Raw genomic sequence first — 12,599 nt, 5'->3', positions numbered from 1 at the left:
ATGTTTAAACCCAGTAACTGAAAGATCCATACTATATACATGCACCTTTTTGCCACTAGTAGACATTCAGCTCTACCATACAGAAATGGCAACAGGGTAAGGCCATTTGCATTGGCTGTGCTTGCATTAGTGTCTTCTGTGTTAATGTGGTGGCCAACTATGTATTTATACACGTACATGCCGAATACGTGTCTTTCTGTGCTAGTGAGGCTAGGTGCATAGCCTTACTACTGGTTGGACCTGGGGCCATTCATGCCTAAACTAAGAACTAGAAATACTTGAATAAAACTCCTTTATGGCCTTCTTTAAAAGTGAAATCAAAAGACCTAAGCACATTTTTAACTTGAAAATGACTCTGCACCATTGGTTTTGTCCCCAGATATGAATCAAGCACTTGTATTGCAAATACAGCTCCAAAGTTACAATATACTGACAGTACAAACAACAGCAGATATATTGTGGAAGGTATGTGAAGCATCTAGGAAAGCTTCAGTGACCATTTCAAAATACTCATGCAAACACTTCTCCAAGAAATGGAGGCTGAGCACCTTTTATTATTGCTTAGGTAGCAGCTGTGCAGATGCATAGTGTAAGCGTATCTTCATTCCCATAATCCTACCTCATCAAGTTTTGTCAGTCATACAAAGGAGACAGTTTTCACCTGAGAGAAGCGCAGTCTATAGCTATAACACAAGAGGCTGCTACAGTCGCATAACCTACTGTATTTATATACTGAAAAACTCCAGCTTATCCAGGTATCCCAGAATTGGTAAACCAAATCCTACGCCGAGTTTTTCTGCTCAACTGGATTACTCCAGACACTACCACAGAATCTCACGAAACTCAGCAGTAATGAGTCTTAGTCATAACGAATGCATAATTAAATGAAGTAAATAAGCAGAGACTAAGGCCTATGATGTGATTTATAATGTTGCAACTGTCAGCTGAACAGGAGTTATAAAGAAACTCAGTAACTCATTTTTTTTCCTGTGTCCTTCCAGTTTCACTGACCTCCTCACTGCAGTAGTATCAACTTTAGAGTTTCTTTAAGGAAGAACACAGCAAAGCTTAATAAACTGGACAGCAGGCAACTACACTGAATGGAAAGAAAACCATGGTTCATTCTCAACAGGGTAAAGTGGAGAGTTTTGCAAATAAACAGCAGGGTCACATCCAACATGAACACAAGAGTAAACATTTTCAGATGGAAATGAAACCCTTTAACGGCAAACTGATGTCCTACTAGAAATACTCAGTGCATTCATCGCCATCCTTCTAAGTGTTCAAGGCCAGGCTGGATGGGACTTTGAGCAACCTGATCTAGTGGAAGGTATCCCTGCCCACGGCAGGGGAGTTGGAACTAGATGAGCTTTAAGGTCCCTTCCAACCCATGGTTCCATGGTTCTAGGCTTGATTCCCAATTACTTGAAATTATTAGTACTGCTGGAATACTAACCTTTTGCTTTATCTGCTGCAACCGAGAACCTCATTTAGTGAACTTCAGGAGTTCATTCTTACAGCAATGCTAACTTACATACTTTTTAGCCATACCTCTCAAGCAAAAACAGTTGTGTTGAAGTTACGATTATCAGGATACTGGTTCCAACTCTTTTTTTAACTTCAATATATAGATTGTTACAAAGCACAGTGATCCTGAATGGGCTGAGGAGTACCATTTGGCTTTTTCTTTCAAGTATTTATCAAAAAAAAAAAAACCCACATGGTAATTCCTGAATATCTCTGAAAGCATTTGCTACAGAAATAACACTAACAAATTCTCAGAATAGTAACCACTTCTAATTTTCTCCCAACCACATGGTCCCAATTCCTCTTTCAATGTTTTCAATGTTAAAATTTATAGGAATTAAGCATTTCATCTGGGACAGGGCCACCACAGGCGTATCAGTTCCTGAATGTGATTCACAAGCTGTTACCATAAACAATATCAATGACTTTACCTATTTCACTTATGGAAGCCATACACTGATGCAGGTGCATCTTTCTGGAGAAGCAGCTTTTTGTCTCTTTTTTTTAATATGAACAAATAATTAAGATAGTCATCTCCAAGATGTTTTCTTTGAAATTTTGTTCCCTTTCACTCCTGAAGACAACAGGAACTGATGGCAAATAACATCTGATTTGCCTGAAAGATAGTACCAGTACACATATATTGAACAATTACATTCAGGAGTAGATGTATTTTATGCTTACTGTATTACTGCATACTTCCTTTCATTACATCTCAAACTACTATTGTGCAAGAACTCTGACTTGACTCTCACACCATTAAATCTATAAAAACATTTTTAGATGTTAACTAGAAAAATCTTCACGTTAACAGTTACATGCCACCTCGTGGAACATTCTGAAGTATCACAAAGATGCAGCTACGCAACCCAAAAAGAGTTTTCAAGATTGCTTAAATAAAAATATGTGCCTATCATTTAAGACTTTAACAAGCCAATTAGTTTGTTTGGGAGTTTTTTTGGTTTTGTTTTTTTCTTTTAAAGGAAGACATAATCATGACTACTGACAGCTTTAATAAGCACTATTTAATCATGCAACAAAGTTTTTGTAGTAATAACAGCAAGCCTTTGGTACTTGCAATGTGACTCAGGTGCTTGAACACAGACCTCTAGTGCTATTTTAGGTGCTCATGCTAACTATAGGCTACTTGGCCTGTGATATGGTAATAATTACTGTTAAGTAACACAATAAAACTCTTCTGCCCACATCCTATCCTTGCTTCCCTGCAAATAAACAAGACGAACTGCTGCTGTTGTGCAATTTAAACCACACAGAAGCTGTGGGATGTGTCCTTTGAAAGGAATGCCAACAGTTGGGACTCGAAAAGCAAGCAGATAAAAATTAAGGTATTGTTGGTCAAAAGACTCAGGAAAGAGACCAAACGTGGGAGACTGACTTGTAACCTGAACTGAATGCAGTCTGACATCACCAGGTTGTAAAAACTCTTGTTCAGTCACTACACTGCCACGTAACAGGTTGGTTGTGCGGGTATGCTTTGTGCACATGGGCATATAAACACACATAATCTCCAGCAAAGCTGCACATTAACAACAAAGACAAAGGCTGTCCCTTCTCTCACTGCTTGGCTACCTCTACTTAAGATTTATCCTGCCTGCTATCTTTTTTTATCACTTTGGAAGAATGTAGGTCTCCAGTAAACTCTCATCTTGTATCTAACAGCTCCATGCTGACAAATCAGATGCCCTATAGCACCTTCATTTGAATGTCCTTCACACAGGATTTGAGACATCCCACATCACTATCAAACCACTTGCTCTAAGCCTGTAACTTTTTAAACCTAATTCTAAGGCTTTTTGGCAAGTTCCAGATTGTTTCCTCAAACAAGTTTTTAAACATTAATTCCATTTGTCATCTTTTACTTCCTAGAAACACTGCAAATCTAAATTCAGCATTTGTTTAGCAACTGTATGCTTAGCAAACACTACTTTGAGACAACCTGGAGTGAAATGCAATACTTGTAGAATATTGAGGCTTAGAATTTCTCTCATCACCTAAACAACACAATACCTTAAGTCTCCAATTCTGCAACTCATAGAACTCAATATTCTACACTTTTAACAAACTTTACATCCTTTCTTCACTAAATATAACACAAAACAAAGCCAGAACTCCAGAATTAGCCATCATTAAATCCTTCTTTTAAGCAGTGAGCTCCAAGACTCTTATGCCGCAGGACAGTCCTCCAACCAGCAAAGTTTACCCCTGCTCCACAGTCACCTCCCCACTCCAAAACTCCCCTACATGAGAGTACACCAGAATCTGTAGCCTGACAGTTACCAGGTGACTCCTGATATCTTACCTAAACTATTTTAGGAGTGTGGAGTTTGGGGGTTTGTTGTTTTTTCTTTTTTTTTTCCTTTCCCTTTTTCTTTAAAACTATGACAACTTCTAAACCCATGATTTTTCGTCACAATGAAGGACAATTTATATTTCTGTGCTCCAATTTAAAGGACTGATGAAATTTGTCAAGAAAAAGGTTACATACCAATTACAGTCACAATGCACAAGTGACAGACACCACAATTTCTCTCTACATACAGCTTCCGATACTTTTTGCTTTCAGTTCTAAGTTTCTTAGGACTAACTGCCATTTTTAAAGACATCTTAGCCTCCAGTTTACTTTTACTCTACTCTGTATTTTCAACATTTCCAATAAGCTTCTTATCAGAAGTACATTTAACAGGAAACCACACACATACATTCATCAGAATTTCAAGCGTCTTGCAATTAGTTAACATCACTGTCAACTCTACAGTAGGAACGCTGACTCTGGAACATGAAGTTGGCATGATATAACTAGACAAAAAAGGATAGAGAACTAACACTACTGTTCTGAACAGCAGTCAGCTAATCTTTCAGCCCTGCAAAAAAACTGTATTCAGCACCCTAAGCTGATACAAATGGTATCCTTTCTTTAAGGCCCGTATGTCCAGTCTGATTTTCTTGAAACAACACAGCAGCAGCAATTGCTTTAAGAGCTTGCATTAAGCAGATCTGAAGGCTCTCATCAACACCCAGGGCACACAAGTAAGTCCCAAAGGAACTGGAGCACAGTAGTTACTTCCTGATGTTTTAATGTAATTATACCCATAATATTTAATATAAACTACTTTACTCCCTAGAACTCCATAAAAGAAAGAAGTGGAACAGTTTTAAGAGTCCCCCAGAACAATCTGCAGAGCAGACACACTAAAAGAATTTTCCAACCAAAAAACCCACACTCATTGCCTGGAGAAGAAGCATACACATCAACTTCTGACCCTACCAGAAGACTCCTGGAATGCCTTAGGCAAGTCATACACCTGATTACTGTAATAAATGAGATAATATTCAATGGTTTTTGCATTCAGGAGTGTCAAGTGTTGTAGACTTCAAGGCACTTTTCTCACAGAGAGAGTTAATGATCAGTTACAGAGCATCACTTTCAGGTCAGCAGATCTCTATGACACTCCTGCTGAAAATGGGAACAATGCAGGAAATGGAAACAACAGGTATGTGTAAAGACACTTCTCATCCCGAAACAATTACTGGATTCTCAGGTGTTTCTCACCCTGAAGACTGAGATGAGCATTCCCATAATGCCTTTTTCAGAACTACTTTTAACATATTTGGTTTGGGGGACACTCAAAAATCCTGGCATAAACCTTTCTGGTACACTGCACAGAAAAAGTCATCTTCCCTGTTACTGAGTTTTAGCAATATCTCTGGGGAAAAAAAACAAGCAAAACTGTATTACTGATCATGTCTTGCAGCACGAACTTCAATTTGATCTCTGTGTTACTGTTTCTTCTTCAAGTTGCTTAAAAATAAGTAAGTCATAGAGAAATATTCTCTTCAGGAACTTCCACCTGCACTGGCATCACGCCTAAACGTACCTGCAGCTTCGGAATACACACCAACTCAAAGCAACAACATTTCAAGCTTACAGAAATACAGCCAAGTGACTGCTCTGGTATGGCTCAGCGCACACATGGAAAACCAGATAGCTGGCAGTCTGGTCCTCTTCAAAAGGAGCTATTTCAGCTTGGGGCAGTCACTGACAGTCAAACAGAAGACTAAGCAATAAAAATCATGCATCTGCCAAGATTAGGACCATAAAAATGGCAAGACTTCATAGATTATAAATAAGAATACTGCAAAATTGAAACTGGCTGATCGATTATCTAAAGCAAGTCAGCGCAAACTCTATGACTGAATAAAGAAAACACAAAGAAAATGCAGATTAGGAGAGGCAGAACGATTTTTTACAAGAATTCTGAAGACTGGAGATTATGCAAGGAACTTAATCCTGCACAGACCAAGTGATAACACTTGGCCATCCAAGGCTGTCCAGCATTATAAACTCTCTTCTGTTTCTATGACTGCATGACATTCTCTTCAGTGCAGTCCTCCCAACAACATCAAATTGTTTTTCCTTATATTTCTGAGGGACACTGACTGTTATAACAACATCTGGCTAAGTGTCCATCTCCAAAGGCTGCATTGTGACTCTGACCTCACACACTTCTTACATTCATACATTATATCTATTCACCCAGAGTCAGTTAAAGTACAAACAGATTCTTTTTACGTATTTGTCCACCTACACATCCACAGTATTCTTCAAGCTTTCCCAACAAATCAGGCAGCCGTTCTGCAGCAGACAGCTCCATTTATCCAAGCTTAACTCCTTCCAGAAGGGGTCTGCCCAGAGTAAAGTAAGGGTCATGTGGGGCAGTGAAAAAAAATCACCACGATTCAGAAGAAATTATGGTTACAAAGGCATTCTTATTCTCACCATTTAATAACATTAAGGATTTTTTTTTTTTGTCTTAAAAGCATTCTCCATAATACAGAGGGCATATGGCCAAGAGGGACTGGGTATTTTCCTTAATTCCCCCAAGTACCTGAGTAGCCTTACCTGTGTGTCTCAATCTACTGCTCACTTTCAGAAGAAACCTTGCTTCCTTACTAAAGTCTGCAGTTCAACTATGCCTGACTTTTACTTGACAGGAATAAAAAAATACCCACCCACTAGGATAACAGCAGCTACGTGGGCACTGGTAAGTACTGCAAGGACACAAGCATTCGCTGTACGCTGCAGCAGTTTAGTACTTCCAGCTCGTCTCTCCTGCAGACCCTAAAGATGCTTTCTTTCGTCTTCCAGTAAGAAAACTGCATGCACACATACCCTTCCACCACAGGAGGTTTTTCTGTTTCCCTTTTGCTGTCAAAGACGACAGAGCTGCACAAAGCAGGCCTAGGCTGCTGCCTGCGTACCAAATAAATGCCAAGATTCCTTCCCCCCTCCGCCCTTCCCCTTCCTCCAACTTCACTCGGAGCAGCTGACAACTGCCGAAGCCGGGGGGAGGAGGGGAACGACGGGGGAGAGACAAGGCCTACACATGCACAGAAGGAGGCGACCCGAAATCTCGGGCCAACGAGGAATCACATTAACCGCAGCCCGCAGCTCAGCTACAGGCAGACGTGACCCCAGGACACCTCCCCCGAACAGATAATAACAAAGAAAACAGAGGGGAGGAGGTAGCTGCCCCGCAGCGAGTTCCTGCTCCTCCCCTTACGCTGCTCCCAGCCAAAACAAGAGACCACAATGTAAACAGAGAGAAAACGTGCGTTTATGGCAAAGTGGGGGCCAGGGGCAGCCTCCTCCTTCCCTGCAGCAGCAGCAGCCAGTATCGCCCACCGCTGTGTGCGGGGCGACGAGCAAAGTTAGCCTGCACCTCACACACTTCACTTATGTAAACAACGTATTTTCCCCTCGCTGCTGCCACACCACCTCTTCTCCCGAAATACCCTTCCTTAGCCCTCAGGGTTTTCTTGAAACAAACCAAAACAACACGTTGCCTCACATCCCTCTTGCCTCCTCCAAAACGCCTCGTCCTGGAAGATGCAGCCCCAACCAGGCCCTGAGGTTACTAGGATTCGGGAGAAAACCCGTTTCTCAGTGCATTTCCTCAAAGGCAAACCCCCAGCCGTCAGGAGGGGTAGGCGGGCAGGTCGCACAGCCGCAGCGGGGGCCGAGCGCTGCCTCCACCTTACCTCTAACTCGACACCCTCCCACTCCCCCTATCTCCAGATTTCAAGGCTGGAGCCTTCCCCCACCCCCCCCTGTCCCCGTCCCCTCACACCTGCCCTGGACCTCGACAACTACACCAACCGCCCCTCCTCCCAACCCTTTTTGGTCCAGAAACTATTTATTACTCAGGCGGCAAAAGGATGCGGGGATGGAGGGGGGAGCCGGGTAAAGGAGGAGGAGGAGGAGCAGGCTACCAAGGGCCCCCGCCCGCCGTTCCCACCCCGAAGAGGCGAGCGGCACCAAGCCATCGCCCTGTCCCGGCTGCACGAAAACAACCTTCCTTTCCCTCCCCCTCTCCACCCCCCGCGCCTCAACGCGCGCCTGCGTGCGGGGCCAACCGGACAACGGCAACCGCAGGGATCGGGAGGGGGGAAGGGGCGGGCAGGGGTCAGTCTCCCGCGCTCCCCACATCACCCCACAGCCGCTACTCACCGTCCCGGCTGTTCCCCCCTGCGAAGCACTGCACAGGCAGGGAACCCTGTTCTGCGGCCCCCTTCCCCCCTTCTTCCCCCTTTCCTCCTCCTCCCACCCGCGGGACACTCACCCGTTCTGCAGCGGATCCCGGACTCTGCGCGGGGCAGCAGCAGCGAGATCCGCCCTGTGGTGAAATGCAGACGGGAACGGCAGCGCAGGTGACCGCCAAGGGAGAGAAGGGTTGCGTGCCCCCGGCGTTATCCTGGCCTAGCGGAGGGGCCCGCGGGCCGCTGGTGTCGGTGTGAGAGACGGCGGGAGAGAGGAGGGGCCCCAACAGCTGAGAGGATGTAAACAGACGGTCACGTGACCCTACTTCGAACGGCCGGTTCCCCTCCGCGCCACGGGGCGGCTTGAAAGGGGGAGGAGGGGGAGGTGAGCCGCTCCGCGGTCAGACGTGGTTGGCTGAGCGTTGTGAGCCTGAGAGCCAATGAGGGGGCGGCCTTCACGGTGCTCGTCAGCAGTCGCCTGGGGACGCAGGGATCCTTGCGCTAGCGGTAGCGCCCGGCCACAGGCTCGCCCTCCCACGGGGCGGGCAGCCCGTGTGCCCGCGGCCGGTGGTGCTCCTGAGGGCAGCGGAGGAAGGGCTTGCGCGGCTGGGGGTCGGGGCAGGCCGCGGGGAGCAGAGCGGTAGCGCTGCAGGAGGGCGGAGGAGGACACTCGGGCCCGGCTGTTAGAAAACGCTTAGATGTCTGGTGTCCGGCAGGGCGAGGAAAGTGATCATTCCCATGCACTCGGCACTAGTAAGGCCGCGCCTCCAATACTGAGTTCATTTCTTGGCCCCTCACTACAAGAGAGAGAACGAGTTAATGCAGCGGCTCCAGAGAAGAGCAACAAAGCTGGATGAAGGACTTAGAGCGCAAGTGTGATGAGGAGGGGCTGAGGGAAGTAAGGGTTGTTTAGTCTGGAGAAGAGAAGGCTCAGGGTGGACGTTATTGCTCCAGGAGCATCCTCCTGGATGCATCCTCCAGGAGGATGGAGACAGGAGGTGGCTGGTCTTTTCACCCAAGTAACAGATGATAGGACAAGAGGAAACGGCCTGAAACTGTGCCAGGGGAGGTTTAGATTGGTTATTAGGAAAAATTTTCTTCACCAGAAGGGTAGTTAGGCATTGGAACAGGCTTCCAGGGAAGTGGTGGAATTGCCATCCTCGGAAGTGTTCAGGAAACATGTAGATGAGTCTCTTCCTTACATGGTTTAGTGGTGAACTTGGCAGACTGGGGTAAAGACTGGACTTGATGATCTTAAAGGTCTTTTCCAACCTGGTTGATTCTGTGATTGTTTTAAATGGCTCTGCTTTCACCTTGCCTCCTCATTTTATGGCATTTTTGCCTTCCTCCAACAAGCAGAGGCAAGGTGGAGGCCAGCATCTCTTCAGGTGCCACTTCTGTAAGGCCTCTCACAATGGGGGTGGCACAGCCTCTCCCTGGAGAAAGGCCTTGAGGTTTCAGTGTTGCCAATGCTTCAAAAGATGAGATAGTTTGAAAAACTGCAGGGAGGAAGAGAGATCCCAGAGAAAGCTCAGAGGAATTTTGGGAAGGAGGAAGTACTGTGGAAGGGAATAGACAGGAGTAAGCTGAGTTCAGGCTACCCTGGAGCCTCTGTGCAAGTAGGTGAAGGCCAGGTGTTCAAAAGTATTGGGTCATTCTGAGCTCTGAAGTGAGGTTCTAAAGTCATCATCTCCTGTTTGGTGTGAAAGGGGACTGGAAGAATGACATGAGTTTTGGGAAGTCAGAGGGTAGGGAAAGTAGGCTGCTTCTGATGTTTGAAGAGTTAAAAGTACACAGGCGTCAGGACTTGCAGCAGCGTGGCTAATCAGCTTTCCATTGAGGAAAGGAATGAGAAACACCAGAGATCAGTATCAGAAAATGGATTATGTTTACATTTGTGGAGGAGTAAATTCATATTCATCAAATGATCAGGCAAAAGGTGCAGTGTTTATGGATTTCAGGCTACCAGATACAGAAGCCTGAACACCTAGAGTGGATTTTATAGTAGAAACACCAATTTAAGTAACTTGGTGACATTTTCAATGATAATTTATCTGGAATGATTTAAGCATTGAGAGTTTTATGAAATGCAGCTGAGAGGCATAAAGTTTTGAGCTCTAGCCAAAGTTTGAGTACTGGTGGAACAGGATTTCTAAGTGAAATCCCTGAGAAATGAGGTGCACATAAATGTAGATGGTAAGAGGCCAGGAATAAGTATTACTCTGCTGTAGGGTGGAATTACTTAATACCTGTGGGACACAATGGTTATAGATGGCAACAACTGAGGTGGAACTAATTTGCAACATAAGGGGGAGAATTTCTGCTAGGCAATGTCTGACAATTCTGTCTTTTTTTAGCTGGACTGAAGGATTAACATAGTCCTACAAGTTGCCATGCTGTTGCTTCTGTAACTGATGCCTTCTTGCATGAGAGAAGTGGAGGGTAAGAGAAACAAATTTCATTTTTACGTTAAAATACGTATTGCCCTCAGATAGTAAACTTAAATAATTTTTTGCTGGATTTGAGTATTGAGTATTTTTTCCTATTAAGAATTTTTAGAGAGATGTTATAAGTGTGTATAATTCCCTGCCTGTTGTATGGATGAGGATTTCCTGGGTTTCATTCCCTCTCTCTTTCATCACATCCTACATCTTGTGCATGACCAACACACACTTGTTACTTGTCAAAGTGCACTTAATCAATATTCACTCAGGACAGGAGTTATGACCGTATTTTGCTCCTTTAATTTTAAGAGAATTTTTCAGATATTTTTTTTCCCTGTGTATTACTGTGTAATGCTTGAACTGATACAATTTTTTTCCATTTACAGTGGATATGGGCATCCATTTAGGAAGATCATTCTGCTGCCTTCTCTCAGAGTTGAAGCTTCAGCATTCAGGTCTAGTAAAAAATTCTACTCAAGCATGTATGATTCTCCAAATCTCTTAATTTGTGTTGTCCATTGTCAAACTACAAGCAAGATTCATGTTTTCTGTTGCAGTATATAAATTCTGCCTCTTGGTGTGAAAGATATTTGCTGTCACAGTATTTTAGAGATATGCATAATGTGGATAACCCTTTTTTAGTGTAAGTTAATATTCTTAAAAAAAATACTATTTCAGCCTAAGTATTACATGACAGCTCTGTATAAAATGCTTGAGTTAAAACCCATGTGCAGCACTACTTAGTTGAAGTACAGTGAACATCCTTTCACCCTCAGAAAACAATGGATTGCCTAGGCTAGCATGCTCCCAAAACTTCATTATTCTGTGAAAGTTTGGGAGTTTTTTACTGCCTGTGTAGATTTAAGCATTAGTTACTCTTTTGATACTTTGTCCTGATAGCTCTTCTAGGCTGAACTAGATTAAAAGCTCCAGTTTGTCTTCGTTCTGTGCTGTTTGTGAAGGTTTTGGCATTCAGGCGCCTAATAGAAAAGCATGTAATCAAGGCTGCCATTTTTTAGATAAATTTGAAATTGCTACTAGTGATCATTAAAGTTAAGCATTGAAACTAAACTGATAGTGTATTGAGCAGAAAATTATATATGTACAACAATTTCCAAATAAAGGTGATGTCATATAAGTTGAGTAGTTATGTGCATTTATTTTCTTATTTATACAGAAAAAACCTGGGGTTTCGACTAAAACAGCATTTTGGCCTTCCTGGAATTGGCATTAGCTTAAAAGTAGAGTGGTGCGAACTGCATGTGTTGAATATAATGCTGTTAACATAAAAAATAACAACATATAATTTACACTGCTTATATTTTTTGCATATCTCTGTTTAGTTAATTAAAACCATTTAGGTATTACATTTTAGTTGGCTTGATTTCAGTCAGTTTCAACTTTATGTTCAGTGTTACTGAATAACTTCTAAAGTATTTTCAGATGCTACAGAAAATACATACTAAACAAGTATTTTTCTTGAAAACTTATTTTTAGTTGATTTACTATGTCTGTTTTGCATGCCTTCTCAGACTGCTATCGTCCTGATTATTCTTGTCTTCATACAATATATGCATTGAGCTTTTCTGTCTCTTCTTAATTTTTCTTTTCATTGTCTTCTTTCTTTTCCTTTATTTTTAGTGGATTTTCTTTCTTGACAAGCTTTGACTGGTCAGTTTTACAGGTGTAGAGTACAAAAAAATATGTGCTATATAAGTAGCAGTTGCAGTTTTCTGCAACTCTGCTCTCTAGAATAGATATCGCTCCTGGCAATTGTGTGCAAGGTCCTGCACATGCGTCAGTGGAATCCCAAGCACAAACACAGGGTGTGTGGAGAATGGATTGAGAGCAGCCCAGAGGAGGACTTGAAGGTGTCGGTTGACAAGAAGCAAAACATAACTCGGCAATGTGCATTTGAATCCCAGAAAGTAAACCATATCATGGGCTGCATCAAAAGGATCACGGCCAGCAGGTTGAAGGAGGTGATTCTCCCCCTCTGCTCTGCTCTTGTGAGATCCCACTTGCCATACTGCATTCAGCTCTGGGGTCCCCAACACAAGAGGGACATGA

General features: G+C 43.3%; 1 protein-coding gene and 1 long non-coding RNA gene across 2 annotated transcripts in view; one reads left to right on the top strand and one right to left on the bottom strand.

Moving 5' to 3' along the window:
- PCMTD1 (protein-L-isoaspartate (D-aspartate) O-methyltransferase domain containing 1) overlaps nt 1-8,450 on the bottom strand; it is a 43,408-nt gene extending 34,958 nt beyond the window's left edge. The window contains exon 1 of the mRNA XM_061448511.1: nt 8,169-8,450. The gene's annotated coding sequence lies outside the window, so the exon portion shown is untranslated. The remainder of the gene's footprint in view (nt 1-8,168) is intronic.
- Nucleotides 8,451-9,186: 736 nt separating this feature from the next.
- Nucleotides 9,187-11,005, top strand: LOC133266857 (uncharacterized). The gene is made up of 3 exons (XR_009742537.1): nt 9,187-9,704; nt 10,443-10,527; nt 10,916-11,005. It is a non-coding gene; the product is annotated as an uncharacterized LOC133266857 (long non-coding RNA).
- The last annotated feature ends 1,594 nt before the right edge of the window (nt 11,006-12,599 follow it).

The sequence above is a fragment of the Pezoporus flaviventris genome, unplaced genomic scaffold (assembly GCF_033815535.1).
Source record: "Pezoporus flaviventris isolate CSIRO_AGI_PZ_B2104156 unplaced genomic scaffold, CSIRO_AGI_Pfla_v1 ptg000007l, whole genome shotgun sequence".
NCBI lineage: Eukaryota > Metazoa > Chordata > Aves > Psittaciformes > Psittacidae > Pezoporus > Pezoporus flaviventris.
This window is presented reverse-complemented; position numbering and strand designations above follow the sequence as displayed.